The sequence below is a fragment of the Manacus vitellinus genome, unplaced genomic scaffold, assembly GCF_001715985.3.
Source record: "Manacus vitellinus isolate BGI_N305 unplaced genomic scaffold, ASM171598v3 scaffold_10_pilon, whole genome shotgun sequence".
NCBI classification, from domain to species: Eukaryota; Metazoa; Chordata; class Aves; order Passeriformes; family Pipridae; genus Manacus; species Manacus vitellinus.
The window spans coordinates 416,699-433,478 of NW_021938838.1; the positions used below are offsets into that span (position 1 = coordinate 416,699).

The window sequence follows — 16,780 nt, forward strand, 5'->3', positions numbered from 1 at the left end:
ATGGTTTTGTAAGTAAACACCAAACTATTGGGGTTGAGAATGTCATTTGGTTTTGTTCTGTGTTACAAATCTTCTCAAGAATTTGATAAGGGAACGTGTTCTGGAATGTTTACACCAAGCAGCTGTGGAACCTTGACAAAAATAAGCTGCTGAGAGAGCTTTTTTCTTTTCAAGAAAGCTGTTTGAGTCTAGAAAGATCTGTGCATGTAAGTTGACTTGCAGAAGCAGAGATGGGTATTTATAAGATAAAAATCTGTAGCATTGCAGAAACTTTTTCTTCCTTAAAGCCTTATTTGAATAGCCACATTGTTATTACTACGTGCTCATCATAATTGATATATAATCTTTCTCCCATTAATACCTGCTAGAGAACTATTCTTCCCTTTGCTGCGCTGGTATTAGTTGCTAAAATCAAAAGTGCAGGTGGATATTCACCTGTGTGATTCCTGTTGATGTTAACAGAATAACACAGCAAACTCCTTCAGGAGCCAAATCTTCTGTGCAGGGAGCTCAGGATACGTGTTCTGCTCGATGGGTCTGCTGATGTGGCCAGCATTCCTGGAGCTGCATGTACTCTCTCTGTCAGTACAGCAGGATCTGGTTGTAGTCAAAATCTCTCTGCAAAACTGCAGTAATTGTCTGCAGTGTCAGGAAGATGTGATGAGCTGAACTCTGCTGCTGAGAGAAGAGGGCACCGAGCACATTGCTGGAAATGTCCATAGCTGGCTGCTGAATGTGGGAGAGGAAAATGGATCATCTTTTAAAAAAAACCCCAAGGCCTGAAACTTCTGATGTGAATGTTAAACATTGTTTAGAAATATTCATAAACTTTGTTTATTTTTGAGGTATTAATATTGTAAAGAAATTAATTTTTTGAAGCCTTTGGGGAGTTAATGGGTTCTGATACCTGTGGATTTGAGACACATCTGCACAGTTAACTTTTTCCTGTGTTGTTATACAAAATGTTGAATCAGTCAGTGTCTCAGAAAAGTAATATGGAGAAGACTCTATGTGTCTTTCTGGCTGGCTGCTTCAGAACAAAGTCGTTCAGAGGCACAATGAAAGGCAGCCACTGTTTTGTCTTATCACTTTTGTGCCATGTGTTCATTGACTCGGTTCAAACGGGGACTGTATAAGACTGTCCAGCCTGGGTACAGGATGGTCTGGAGCTGTGGAAAGGCGGTCTGACAAGTGTTTGTGGCAACTGTTGAACTTGGAACTCAGTTGTACTTTGCATTTTGGTTTTGCCACTTTTTTAACAAGAAGTTTCTGCAGTGATTAGAGCACATTTTGTTTCAGAAATAGTAATTGTAAAGCCCCGATTACTGCAGACTGTGCACGAGGTGCTCAGTAATTCCAACGAGGCTTTTGTGGAACCTGATGGTAGAACAAAACCGTACAGTAAAATGTCAAGAATGATGCACTGTATAAAGTTACACCTTTGATTACCCGATTGCTGAAACCAGCTCTAACGACCCCCCTTTGGCACGTCCCTTTCCTGTGTTTTGCTTAGCAAAGGTAGATACACACACCTCTGAAAATGCCAGTGGTGGTTGCACAGTTCTTTTTCAGCAGAAATCTGCTGTTTCCCTTGTGGCTTCCTCTTCCACAGGCATTGCTGAGGTTTATGAAAGGGTAGGAACCATCTCTCATGTGAGTGATAGCAAGGCAAGCATATTGGTGGTAAAAATGTGCTTTTTGGTTGAGGGTTTTTTTGTTATGTTGTGGATTTGTTTTAACAATATTAAGGACGATGCTGGGAACAGCTCACTCATGCAAGAAACAAATGGCAGAGCTGAGTGATGAAGTTGGAAGTACCAAACAAATGTAATGCAATTTGTTTGGCTTTTGTGACTTGCAGTCATCAGGAAGATCTAAGGTGTCTATTATGTATGACAAATGTGCTTGGTGAATCCAGACTTGGAAACATAACTTTTGATTACTAGAGGGAATACTGTACTTGATTTGATGGGGAAGGTTTGCCAAGAGCATAATGAGAATTGCTCTGTCATTTAAAAGATGTCTAAAAGATGCAGTGGGGTAGGATGAGATTTGAGGGATCTCTATTAAGGAAGAGGTTACTCTAAGCCCCGGTGATGCTGGACTGCTCATACCATCTGTCCCTTTATCTTCTGATTGTCTTACTTCAGGATTTCTGTTTGCATAGTTGTAGAAGCTGCAGTGCTTGAATGTGCAGGACCATGTAGCTGTAAGAGTTTTCTACAATATGGGTGGGAAAATTATTCAAGTACCATTAGCCACCTGACTTTAAAGCATTATAAAAAGTGATTTATTTTTTTTTTTAGTGTAGATGGTGGTATAATTTTGTACATATTTACCTTATGGAACAATTAATATCTATTTCCCAACTGATATGCCTAAATTTCTGTTTCTGTGCATCCCTGCTGAAGGTTGTACAATTACAAGGCATGTGATGTTTGACCAGCTGCTGAGACACATATACATGGGTTATTTATTAACTTTTGTATGTAAAATTCTGAGGCTTGTTACTAGATTTCTTTGAAATATTGGGGCTTATTCTTATTTACAGTACACTCTGTGGTGTGTATGGCAGTAACCTGGGCTTTTTATCAAATACATCTGATACATCTATCAAATACATCTATCATGAAGAGAGAGTCTCTGGTCAGGATTGTAAATCTTAACAGCAATTCCTAAAGATCACCTCTCTTTCTTTACCTGAACCTTTGTGATATTTACTGGTTTGCTAGGAGGGAATTCTCTCCTTGCAATTCCAAAACACAGTAAGAGTTGAATGTTGGTTTCAGTTTAAAAGGGAAGAGCAGTATCAGAAGGAAGGAGGACATTTTTTGAAGTGTAAGTAACTGTCTGTAAAGAAGACTGGCAAATTGCCAAAAGAATAGCATGCAGAGAGGTCAAAAATAATAAATAACAGACTCAATAAAATGTATAATTGAGCAAGATTAAAGGAATAAAATATCTAATGTAAAGGACTAGTGGTTTCTTTCAGTCCTGTTGTCAGTAATAATAAATTTCTCATGGGAAGTCTTAGTCAATTTTAGACATTGACAAATAGTGTTGCTCTTTAGGTAGAATTTGCTAGGTACAGAGAGCAAATTAGATTATTTCTGTAAGCCCAGAGGTTTACTAATATACAAATCACTTTACATATTCTGAGTGATTTTACATCTATGATTCTGTGAAGTGTTAGCATTCTCCAATGTGAAGAATGAACAAATAAAATCAGCATTTGTTCATGAGTAAAAATCCTTCTCTCTGTTCTCAGTGGTCGATGGGCTGAATAAAACAGCCATGGCCTAGAAACTTTCACAACAAATATTCTCTTTTGGAGCAGAAAGGTGAGGGCACGAGATGCAGGAGAAAATAGACTTCTCTTCTTGCTGTGACTTTTCAGTAATGAATGACGACAGACCTACAAACCCCAGATCCCAAACTGCCATTGCAGCTGCTGCTCTCCTGCTCTGGTGTTTCAGTGGGAGAAACACCCCCTTCTTCTGGGGTGGAGAATGATTCTGGAACCATGTGAATAGCTTGCTGGCTCAGCATCACACTCTTTACTGTGGCACTTTGTTACCCACTTGTGAGGATGGGCTTCCTGGTAACAGTGTTTGAGTCAATGAAGGAAATTCTGGAAAAGAGAAGCCCTTTCCAGCGTCTTGCATCTGACCTTTCCAATTTCCTGATCCAGATGGTTGAGGAAATCTTTCTAATAGAGTAAGTCTCTACAGAATCTTTACAGATGCAAACAGTTCATTAATAATTCAAATTGCCTGAATTAAGACAGTCATTCCATTCTTTATTCAGTGTCTGAATTAGTGTAATCTTATTTCCTTTATTTCCTGTACTGCCTTTACCAAATCTTATTTTGATATAGCATGTGATTAGGCCATGCTATGAAATAACATGTTATAAAGGGTTGTATTGAATAACTTTGATCATAATGATTTAGACAGTGAAGACTAGATGTATATGAAGATAAATATTTACATATAAAACACAGAAATGCTTACAAATAGCTTGTAGTATTACATCATTATTTCAGGTCATTGGCGGTTAAATATCAGGATGATAAACAACCTGGTCTAACAGTAATTTGGGTAAGAACTTCCAGACATAACTAGATCTTCAGTATTCTCTGTATATCTAGTTTTATGTAATTTTAGTGCTTCTTAGGTAATAAGAAGACATGGTCTTATGCTGCAGTCAAAGCCTTAGCATGGAACACAGGTGGATGAATGGACCTGAGCTTTTTTGTAATAGCTGGCAGAGGCTTATTGGTTCTCTTGCATTGAAATGTGGATGCTTATTTGACCATCTGTCATTCTGTCATTCAAATGCTTCATAGACAGAGTTCCAAAATTATTTTGAAGAAATTGTGAAGATTCATGTTCACTTGCCACTGTATCTTTTTTATGAACTCTGAATACATTGATTTTTCAGTTTAACATCCTATGCTATATGTGGCACTACAGTAGCTATGGAAGCAAGAGAGCACTATTGCCTACAATTCTAACCTTTATTGAAAACAAATTGATAATAGAAAAAGGCATACATTTGCACCCAGTGTTGCTTCAAGTTCAATATTGCAATTTGCAAATGAGCAACTCTTTCCTAGGTGTTTTGAAGTTAATCTTGCACTTCCATTTTGGGCACCAAAGGTGTCCTCTCTCTCTCACAAACACACACAAACTGAGTCATTAAAAATGCTAAGTTACAAAAGGAAGTGGATGATCATATTCATTTCTGTAATAAAATCTAAAGGTGCTTCTGGTCAACGGGAACAATATGGAATTGACTGGCATCACAAACTTTATGGGGAAAAAATTCTGTTTTTTTTTAAATTCTAATTTTTTTTCACTCTCTATGTCCATCTAAGAACCCATCTGTTCAGTTCTATGTGGATTCACTCCCAAGCTGCTGTACAGGTACTGTCCAGAGCTCTGTTGGTGAGTCAGGAGCACTGGGTAACCCCTGCTGACAAGCCTAGGCTCTCAGAGCAAGAGAAACAGCAGATTTCTGCAAGGTGAGGCTCATGGAGCTCAAGTGGAGGTGAGGGGCCCTATTGTTCAATCAAGAAGAAAAGCTCTTAAATACTTATTGAGTTCCTGGTTGGCTTTTGGCCATGCCTGCTTGATCAGTATGCTGCCAATAACCTTTACTAGGGAAAACTGGGCTCTCCAGAAAAGTAGGGTCTGGATGTACTAATCAGGTTTGCATTTTTTTTCCTGTTTATAAAAGTGTAAATGCACCAAGACACTTCAGTTCATCATATAAACATTTCTTCGAAAAATAGGTAATATCCCCTCTCTTTTAGTTTCTTGTTTTTAATAACAGGATTTTCTTTGGGAGAGGAAGAACTGCCTGTTTTAAAGTAGTTACCTTTCTTATAGAGAGGATCTGCAATACTCTGACTGCTCTAGAATTGAGTTGCAATTGGTTGCACTTTGAGTTCTACAAAATTGAACAGTAAAGTAACAGTAAGAGCATCACATGAACCCCCCCATCATCCCCCTCACACGTCTGCAATCACCAGAAATGCCATTTCTGCAAACATCAGGCACACAGCACCTATGAGTGACAAGACATTAGGGCTTCTCTTTGTCAGACAGCAATTGTTAGATTATTGAACATGAATATGGAAGGATTTCCACATCCACTTGTCCCACTGACTTTGAGAAAGGTTGGCTGTGTTGGTGGGTAGCAGGAAAGGGCAGTGGTTTTAGAGATCTAATGTTAGGGGAGGTGAAGTGGAAGAACTGAGAGATGGGAGAGATCTTACAAGCAAACCAGACACTTCTGTTAATTATATTGTCAAGACACTTCTCTTAATTATATTGCTTTTCTTGGTTTTTTTCGCAAGCTGTAAGGAACTGGAAAAGAATGAAGTTGAGGTTTGATTAATGGTTGCCTAGACTGCAGTATGAAAAAAATGGATAAAGTGCCTTTGAAACAGATTTGACTTTAAAAAAAAAAGATAATCTGTTATTTCTCTCTCTTTCTTACATCATCATCTGGCAAATGAGATATACTTTGGAAGACCAAAATGTAGCTGAGATCCCAGTGTGACAGCACAGCTAATTCACAATCACAGAACTTTCCAGAAGGTATCAGAATTGTGTTCTGTTTCTGCAGGAAGAGATGGCAGTACTCCTACGTGGTGGTGCAAAGAGGCATCACATTCTGTGGGTGCCTGTAGTGCCTGGGGCACTGTTTGATTCAGGGTGTTCTCTGACTCCTGAGCAAACCCTTGGGTATGTACAAGAGAGAGTTATGGAAACCTTGAGGGTGACCAGCACTTGTCATGGGGATCTCTTACAGCCCCTTAGCCCCTCAGCAGGGCCACTGCAAGCACTGTCTGATGAACTCTCAGTGTGTTGTGTCTTTGCCTGGGTTAGTGTCTGTTGTGCAGATGGAGTGTGGGAAGGGGCTGCACTAACAGGAAATCATTTGCTTGGGCACTGAGGGAAGTTTAGAGACCCTGTGATAGATAAGGTTAAGCTGCATGCACTGTGATATCCAGACATTTTTCTGATAGCCTTCTGATATGTAGTGTTTCATTAGTCTGCAAGTTCCTCTTCTGTGATAAAAATAACGGAAGCACGAGGCACTCTTTTCTCTGCTAAAATTGTTTAAGCTGCCGTTTTTCGCCTATATAAAAGTGGATCTTCCAATATGATGGCTATTAAGGTAACTTATTTACAGACCTTTTCCAATTGTGTCTACTCTTCTGCTTTTGTACTGAAATGGAGAATGAAGACATCAGAGTGAAAATGCAGTTTAGCCCATTCTGTCCTTAGCATGACTCTGGTCAGATCCACAAAGCTCTTGATGTATATTCTTTCTTGGCACTGTTTGGAGGAGTACAGACATGTAAAACTTTTCCTTATGGTTTGGGGTTTTTTTTCAATCTAAGCTATGCTTCTGTTTTTTCCCCCTGCAAGATTGGTTCTATTTTCAGACAACCCCCCTCTTCTTTTTTTCCCCAAATAAACAGTCCTATCAGTCTAAATTTACTTGATCCTGAAGCTACCAAAAAACTCATATGACTGCTAATAGGAAAAAAAGCAAGCCATAGAGCCTGCAGTTACCATGCCAACACTGTTCCCTGGAATGTAGCCACACAGAGATGGATGCTGTGAAATTAAGATCTGTGTGATAGGTAGGAGGTACCTTTGCATGTGATTGTGCACTACTTGAAGCTTTCATGTGCATTATATTTTACCATTTGTATTTTTAATGTTATGCACTAATCTGGTCTTTCTATTGTTCCCTTCTCTCTCTCTCTCTCTCTCTCTCTGCACATCACAGTTCCCTATTTTTGTCAAGTATGAGAGAATCTGGCATTTCAAAACATATAGTGTATATAGTAAGTTCCATGAAAAATTAATTATACAATGGGTAAGATGTGATGAAGAAAAAATGGCTTCTGACTTGAATTCTGCCTACCATCTAATTGTCTCTGCAAAGCTGTTGGAGTTGTACTCTCCTCTCCCTTCTGACATGCACAGCCTTGGTGGTGACAATATGGGGACAAACCAAATAAGAGGACCACTAGCAGAACTCACACATGAGACTGGTGCAAGACAAAATTTCTTTAATTGTGATTTTTCTACATTTGCTTATAGCTGATCCTTAGGCATTTGTCAAACATCAAAGACAAACCTCCTTTTTCCCCATGGACATGATGTGTTTACCTAGTGTTCCATCATTCTGTGAAGTCAGAGCTTGTTCCTCGTTACCCAAAGACTCAAGGAAAGGGCACTGTTCCATATTCTCTCTCCTGCTCTGTGCTTTCTGGGTTGAGGGACATAGCAAGAGATTAGGGAGTATCATTCTCAGTAAGTTTTTAAGCTAGTCATAAATCCCTATGACCATCACAAACCTTGATTAGAATTGTATGTTACAATTCTACAACGCTGTGCCATTTGAATATCTTGATTTAGTGACTGCTTTGAAAAGCACTTGTTAATACCTTCACAAACCTACTTCTTGAAGCAAATCCTTTCTAGGAGTTCAAGATCTCAGGGTTTTTTTCTCTTTGTTTCCTTTTGTTTGTTTGGGGTTTTTGTTTTGGTTTTGTCTACTTTATTTGTTTCTCAATTCTCCACTCACAAACAAATGCAAAGCACAGGCAGAGCTGTTGATAACATGGTGAGCTTGCCAGGGTTACTTACTTGAACTTTGTGGGAAGGCTGTGGATTGGTTATGTAAATGGAAATTTTGTAGGATGTTTTACTAACACTTTTTCAAGTCTCTGAGAGGTTACTTTGTGCACTAGAAATGTCAGTCTTAAGACTGAGACATCATAAAGCTCATGTGCCTCCAAAATTTTTAGTCTGTTTAGATTTTTTTGTGGGTCATATTAAAGAGAACAGGCTTTAACTTCATAGCAGCTGATTAAAAATATCTAAATTGCAATGTTTTTGCATGCTGATTTTTGCTGAAGTCATAAATCAACAAAGTGGAATTGATGGTAACTGCACTTATATAATGTCCCAATGAGGTTTCCTTCGTTGCAACCACAGCTACACTAAGAAATGTTCAGCACAGCAGCAAGTGCACTTTGTTAGCATTAATAATTAACATTCAAAAAGCAGCTAAAACATAAGAACTTGGCCAGAAAGGTAACTAAATCTGTTCCTGTTAGTTATGTGGAGGTATAAAAGGGATTAATAAATGTTGCAATGACATTTAAAAAGCCGGTCTGTCGGTGGGTAGAAACTTATCAAACCAAAACATGTGGCTTGTGGTTTAGATCTGCTGGGTGCAGCTGTGTGTGCTGGGGACTTAGGAATTAAAATTTAAAAGTAACTAAGATACTAAAGCCTCTGACTCCTGTCAGCCAGGGGTTTCTTCTGGGAGTGTTTTGTTGAGATGGCAGCTACAGCTTCATGTGTTTAAGCCTTTTTATTGTCCCAGCTCGATGGAGCTCTTCTTGACATCTGCAAGCATCGTGGTAATGAGGCTGAAGTATAGAAAGGTGGGTGAGAGCAGAAAATCTCCTTAGGATCCACTGCATAACAGCTGTTACCTGGAAACATAGCACAGGTACAGGAACAACACCCAGCTGATGGGCACTGATCTGTATGATATATGTGTATTTGATGTGTGATACACATCATTGCCTGTCCTGAGTACACATCTGAGAGATCCACTGTCTTTGACTGCCTCATTTGCACAGTAAGCTACTTCTCTCTGACTCCACATGATGAAGGAATTCCCTGAGCAGTTGAGGCTCCTTATTTGTCCACAAAACCTGGCTATGGAAGCCACAGGAGTTGTAATTCTGACTTAACAAAGATTTTCATAGCCTCAATCATTTCCTGCAAAACCAATGAATTAATTAAGCTAAGGGGAAGGATCTGGAGCTAGAAGTTACTAAAACTTACTCTTTTCATATTTTTAAAGAATTTCCTTGAACTGATTATATTTTTGAGGTGGTAGCCTGTAGGGATTGTGTATTGATCAACTGAATAAATGTAATGAACTTTTCACTTGAAAATGTCCAAAAGCATGTATCAACTTAGCAGAATTTTTCTTGTAAGCTAAGAAACCATTGGCTCTAATCTTACATCATCAGCTTTGGATTTCTGTTGGTCTTTTGACAGCTGAATTGCATAAGGCCAAATTTTGCAGCTGGAACTCAAATGAAACTTCTGTTGCCAAATGGAATGACTGCTTGACATTATTTTTGAATGCCTGCTGGTACTATATTAACAAGCATCCTGCTATTGCATTTGTGACCCAGCTTGGAGGAAAAATCTGGTTTCTGATAAACTTTCATTTGGTCATATTAGCTAATGAACTGAGCAGGCCTCAAATGTAATAACTTTGTAAAACAATATGTATAAATTTACTTTCTGTAGAGAGTAATGCCACTTTTGCAGTTGTGTTAATGGAAGAAGCCAGGCAGCAGTGGGACATGACAGCTAGGTGAGTCGTGTCCCTGAAATTAAACTGAAATTTTTAGCCCTAACTAGTGGTTAGAGCAAAGCTCTGTCATTGTGAATCACAGGAAACCAGCTCACAGAGGATACTTTAATTCTGCATTGTCAGGCAGAGCACCTGGAAACATTTGAGTGGTCACTCTGTGTGCTGCATCTCTCTACCTTGCGCTGCACAGGAAATGAGCTGGGTGTGCTGATGTGAAGACATGCCTCTGAATTAAACCCCTTCAGATTGTCTGAAGGCGGAAATTACCCCCCTGATTGAAGGTGTGCCTTGTAAATATTGCCTCTAACTGCATTGGGAAAATAGAAAGCTTATTACAGCCTCTAGTTAATAAACAGCTGCCTTCTCCTTACGTGTGTTAGCCCTCATCCACTCCCGTTTTCTTCAGGAATGTTCTCAGGAGATTGGCACTTGACTTTGCTGTGGTGGATTTGTTTGTCAAATGAAGAGCAGACCCTGGAGTTTGCAGTTGATCACAGCATGTGCTTGTGTGCTGATCTTTATATGCTGAGCTGCTTTCCAGCCTAGAGCCTGAAAGATGTGCTTGAAATGGAGATTGTACGGGACCAAATAAGCCTTGGTTTGCAGAGTGAAGGAGAAAATCACAGTCAAAGAATGAGCTAAAAGGGAGCTGGGCACAGCTGAGCATAGTCCAGTGCTGGCAGTAGGGATTATAGTAAAAATGTTAGCAGCTGTATAAAACTGGCAATGGATGGCTCCCCTAGGAATCTCTTTGAATATTGAAAGCCAGTGAGCAGAGTTGAGTGATTAGGACTTTCCAAGATGATAGTAAAGTCTGTTATCCCCGTGCAATTCTAAAATCTAAGAATAACATTTACCTCACTTAATTACTGCCCAAGCAAAAAAGCTGGAGTTGAACTATATGCCTGAGAAAAAATTATTAATTTAGGCCTCTGTAATGTGCTGGTAACTTTTGATGCTGGGGAAAGTAGTTCTGAGTTTTCCTATGCTGCTGCTTGCCAGGGCTCAGTGCTGCCTGTCTCCTTGCTTTTGCTGGTAGGAAAGCTGGTTGCTTCAGTACCCCTGGCAGATCTTGCTAGCTATTGACAAAAATGAAAAATCCCTAAACTCAGTGTCTTATGTTCATGCTGGTACTGGTAATGAGGTACTTAATGAAGCACCAAATTCTTCAAATTGTTTATTGTTTCTTTTTGAGAGGTGTTGTCTTAATGCCAGGACTTAAAATTTCAGTTTGTTAATGTTGGTTGTCAAAGTACTTGGAAGTTTAATATAATTGTCACTCTTTTGTGATGTTTTACCATAATGCTGTTGAACATGTTTAGCTGTGAAGAGAGTAGTCACAGTATTCAAGAACTAAAGTAGTGATAATGCAGATCATCTTGAAAAAACTGATTTACAACAGTATCCACATAATCCATCAACATGTTGGGTAGGGTTGGTCCTAACATTTAAGTCACTTCAGTAATTTACTGAACTGGGGCTTTAGATGTTAACCTATCAAAATATACAGCAATATCTAAATCAAGTATGAATTGTTGTAGTGGAGAAAGAGAGAAGGAACTATATAAATAATGAAAAAATAGTGGTGGTAAAAATAATATTAACTTTGGATGGGAGAGCTGATGAGATAAAGCATGCAGAACACAAGGTGATCGAGGGAAGGAGAGGAGCAGTGCAAGTGCAATCACCTACAGCTCATAAAAAGACTAACAAATACATAAGAGATGTTATTAGACATTCTCTTTTGTTTGTGGATTCTCTAAAACACTTCAGAGTGAATGCACAGAGAGTGGAAGTCTATGCTAGTGACCTTTGGAAAAAAACCCCAACACTGGAGCTGAAAACTCCGGGAGGGTTTTGTTTCCCTGCCTGTTCAGTGCAAACTCCCGAGGACAGCTTGGCCTGGGTGGATTTTCTCCTTTATGGTACAGGTTTTTTTCTGATACTCTTGTGGTTTTATTTTCCTTGAAGCTTATGCTCTGCAAGTGTTTGCAGGCACAAATGGGCATCCAGGCATGCAGGGTTCAGGAATAACAAATAATAACAGCATTTCACCTCTTTTGTCTGTACTGTGATGGCAACATGTGTTCCATTAGCACTCTGACTGCAGTGCTCTTATCAAGATTCTGGGTTTTGCTGCTGGATTCTGAAAGCATTTGATCAGTTGATCTTGGTAATGTGCTGGGCTTTTTCCCAAAGTCTTTCATAGTTGCTATCAGCAGGTGAAATTTTTAACAGTTTGATTCTATCTGTAAATAGAGGTAGATGAATAAATAAATTTGTAATGATTTTTATTGAACCAGAGAATCAGGAAGGTATATGTAAAAAGAAATTTCCTCTTTCTGCAGTATTTGTTCGTAAAAGTAGATGAATAACACAAGGATCTCAATAGGACACTGGGTACTTTTCCTTGCAGTCAGTAAAAAAAAGTTTATTTTTTTTACTTTTGGAAAACTTTTTTTAGTGTTTGTCCTGCACCTACCCAATTTTTTAACTCTTTATTTTATGTAGTATATTTTATCAGCATTGCTTCTCCATTCTCTTCTTTATATGACTGTAGTCATATAAAATGATCCAGATGGGCATTATTATTATTTGGGTGGTGTTACTACTCTGTTTCTACCTAGAGAAGAATATATTGCTTGCCTCTTTATTGTTGTTTCTTACTGTTTCATGTTGCTTTGCTATTTGCATGCAAAGGGTTATCTCTTGCTGGGTTCCCATCCTATGTCTGCAGCAGACAAGGAGTAGCTTTCAATAATCCCTTTGACAACATTTAGTAGATTGTGCTGAGTGCTAACAGTGCTTTAAATTCTATCTCCAGTATCTCAGGGTGTGATACCAGATATGAGCTGAGGAGTTTCAGCAGACTTGGATTGAACAAACCTTCTCTGGTTAAAAATAAAAGCCCCAGAAGAGACTGAGAAGCACCTTTGAGCAGACAGAACCCTGTCCTTAGAAGATAATGAGGCTAAGATAAGTTTTCCCTCAGTAGGAGATAGGAAGAATTTGGGAGAATTAATTTCTTTTAATTCCTTCTTCAGTTTACTGTATTCCCATGTGCAATTAGACAGTATTAATTTTGAAAGAGTCCTTCTGGCTCTCTGCATTTGCACCGTGCTCTCAGCTCTCTGGTAGCTGAGCTGCCTTTGCTGGCCTGTGCTGAGAGCTGGGGAATGGAGCCTTCCTGGGCACTGGGAACCCAAGAACAGCTCTGCCTCAAGGCTCTGATCTGTCTGGGCATGCATTTCTTAGCAGGCCTCAAAGATTTCAGACTGCAAAGGTGAGGCTCACCCTGCAAGAGACCTAAAGCCCAGCTGAAGAAACATGCCCAATAACTGTGGCTCTTGTGGAGCAGCAGGAGGGGCTGCCTGTGGGAGGCTGGGCTGTCCCTCAGTCCTTGGGTCACTGCAGGTGATGTCATGGGTTTCTAATGGCAGCTCACTGGAGGATTCCAGTGTGGGTCTTTAGAGTGAAAAATATATTAATATGCTGAATGCTTCCAAATGGATATTTGGGGGGTTGCATATTTATTTGTATTGCCAGAATTTTTGGGGGGAGGGTGGTGGGGAGGGCAAATTAATGCAAAATTAAGTAGATAGCAGTGTACATCTTTAATGTTAAATACTTATGGCTACTATGAGCTGCTGCTGTTGGTATGAGCCTTCTCTATGATCCAAGTGTAGCATCTGTCTTTCCTGTATTCTGCATTTGCACTGACATAATGATTCTGATCTTAGAATCAATAAGCTGAGAGAATTAGTCATTATATATGACTATTATGTCTTTTCTCAGGGAATTTAATCAGTAACACCATACACAATTAATTTGAACAAATCTAAGCAGGTTACAATGGGATCAGGAGCAAGAATATATTCTTAAATCAGACAACACCTCTATTAAGTGTTCAGATTAAAATTATAATTTAAATTAAAATTCAAGTGAGGCCCATTTCCCTTTAACCAATTTCTTGGAAATAATCACTGCTGAAGTACATGTTGAGCCCTTTCATTAACCTTTACAAGAAAGCTCTAAGTGTTGCTCCTTGGCTGAGATGTTAATATGCTAGTCATGCTGCTGACCTGTTCACAAAAGCTGAATTACCAGCTGCATTTGCATTGATCTGCAGCTGAAGAGAGCTATTTCAGAGCTGAGTGTTGTTCTTCAGCTACAACTGTATATAGTTATTTGAGTGATAATACAACAAACATTAATTATGTTGATGAAAATGCATCAGTTTTTCCTATGTTGAGTATGAAATAAATGATTTTGTATATATGATGGGAAATCTTGTACAATGAATAATAATTTTTCCATCAAAGACACCAAAATAGGCTGTTACTGCTCTCCTAAAAGCTGTGGGAAGGGGTGAGATAGAAGGCAAGAAACGGAGTCATCTCAAAGGGGAAAGCTGCTCGACTAGCATTACCCAGCTGGTTGTTGCCTCAAAGAATCCCATTGCCTGTTTTCAGAGGGCAGCTTGTCTTCTGTGCAGTGACTGCAGGTTCACCACCCCTTGGGCTTCTTCCTGCCTGCCAAGCTGTGCCTGAATCCGAGCTCTGTCCCAGCGCAGGACTCCGGCAGGTGGGTCGGCTTGGCCTGGGAGCTTGGGCAGGGACTGAGGAGGTGCACACAGGGCCCAGAAGCTGCCCCAGGGGCAGGGGACAGGTACAGGAGCAGTCATTCCCTCTGCTGGGTGTCTGTGCCCCAGCTCTGCTGCTGCCAAGGTTGGGGGCACCGTGGGGCAGCTGCTCGTGCTGTGCCCTGCAAGGAGGAAAGGGCAGGGAGGGTCTGACTGGGCCCTTGGGGGACACAGGGGTGTCACAAATGGTAAAGCGTATCTCAAAGTTTGGGAATCACTGCTTTGTCCTGTATTGGTTGCCATAACCTGCTCTTTCCTCCAGCCATCAGGTTTATCCTCCTGATACAACAGAAAAAAGGAATGCAGGTTATGTAGAATGACAGGATTAGGCTGTTGTGAAGAGGTCACCCTCTGTCCTGGCTGACAGTCGAGTTAGTGGTAATGATGGAATTAACTGTCTCTCTGAGATGAAAGCCAGGGACAAGAGATACAACTCTGGGTCATTCCTGTAATATTTCTCCTCAATTTAGCATGTCTTGAAGGTAGGGTTCTAAACCTAAAAGCAGGTAAAAGTGCTACATCGAGAGCAGATTTATGCTGTATAAATACAAATAAGTAGAAACGAGCTGTATTAGCAGTACTTACATGTCTGCATGCATTAAAAGAGAACTGTGAAACAGAAAATGTTAGGCAGAGTTAAAAATAAGGCACGTTGGAAGATTTGGGTTTCCTGCTGTGTGAATGGCAAAGTCTTTTGGTGATGAGCTTTTTCATGTAGTTACACTGAACCTGTTCCTGTTGGGGGAATTTCCATGAAGTAATAATAATGATAATTCAGTTATACTCCCTCAAATAAGAAGAAATAAAAGTAACTCAAAGGGTTTTTCTAAGGGGAAAAAGATGTGGTCACAGCTCACAGGGAAAAAGAAATGAGGACAAATATGTCCTGTACCTAGTAAATGACTGAAACCTAGGCCCAACAGGTTTGTATCATAAAGCAAAACAGAAAGTTGTCACACATCCTACATTACTATTAATTCAAGTATTTGATGGGAAAGTTGCCTAGATACCCACTTATAAATAAGATTGTTTTCTCACTGCCTTACAGCATAAGGTCTCTCCTGGCCTCACCATGTGAAACTGAATTACAGCAGTTAAACCTCCTCAGCTTTCAGCCTCCTTGTCTGAGGCACAATATCAAATAATCCTCCCCTGCTCCTCAGTGTCCCTGTGGAGAAGCAGCTCGTGGCTGCTCTGCTTCCTGGCAGCTCTCAAGTGTGTTGCTTCAGGCAGAGACCATTTCTTTTATAGGGAACTGCAGAGTTCAGGCTGAGGGTATTCAGAATACAAATCTGTTCTCAGGCCTGTGTGTGTGCTGATGACAGGGGTGGTTTGATATGTGAGGGTTTGGCTGCTCAGTGACTGTCTGGCAAACGTGCTGCAGTCTGGGAGGTCGCTCGTAAGGGGATATGATTTTTACATAGCATAAAAATTACTTTATAGTGATAGTTCTGTTGTGATTCTTCTGCTGATGGTATTTGAGCATGAAGCATTGTATATTTTGTAAAAGCAAGCAAAATTGTAGTTAGAGGAGAACTAACTAAAGTTCTTTTCTCTTTACATTGTGACTTAGGGAGACAACTGAGTTTAAAAGAAATGTTAGTCTGCTGAAGTACCAAACCACCACAATGTCAGAACAGTTGGTAACCAACATATGCATGGTTAGTTGATTATTCTGATTATCCCAGAGATATAATCCCAGAGATTATTCCCTTGAAAAAACACAGTTTTTCTGGTGAGTACTTAAAGCATTTGGACACTGAAAAATCTTAATGCTTACATGGCAAGCTGACACGTTATCAGTGGCATTCTAAGCTTTTGCATCTAAGATATGCCATCACTCTGCCCTCAAAATAAAGTCAGAGGTTTATATGTTTGTAGGAGTACATTTGAACCAAATGTATACGTGCAAAGTCATTTGTTCTCAATTGTCTCATTTCTAGCCAGGGGCACGTCCAGAATGGTGAACACAAGGTCCAGTCTTTGGATCAGTACAGTTTAAAATCTAACACTGAAATTGTCAGTGCCAGCAAGGGTCCCTGTGGATGATTGCTGCAGTGGTGGGCTTTAAGAAAGGGTCATTCCACACAGTGGAATGTAATCACTAAATTAATTTATACAGCCTTCCATACACTCTGTTTAAGGCAACCTTTTATTTCTGTTTATGGTACTGTGTACTGAAGCCTAGGATTTTATAGGTGA

The 16,780-nt window shown here is 39.8% G+C and overlaps 1 protein-coding gene across 6 annotated transcripts in view; it reads left to right on the forward strand.

The window, feature by feature from the left end:
- The window catches only part of SMPD3 (sphingomyelin phosphodiesterase 3), a 78,397-nt gene that overhangs the window by 19,352 nt on the left and 42,265 nt on the right, over positions 1-16,780 (forward strand). Inside the window, exons 1-3 of one of the 6 annotated variants that reach the window (XM_018082349.2) lie at positions 7,791-7,841; positions 8,846-8,983; positions 9,870-9,936. The exons of 1 other annotated variant lie outside the window; for it this stretch is intronic. The gene's annotated coding sequence lies outside the window, so the exon portion shown is untranslated. Of the gene's footprint in view, positions 1-7,775; positions 7,842-8,134; positions 8,155-8,845; positions 8,984-9,869; positions 9,937-16,780 lie in introns of those variants that run through there. 4 more of the 6 variants (XM_018082358.2, XM_018082372.2, XM_018082364.2 and 1 more) reach the window with 4 other exon arrangements.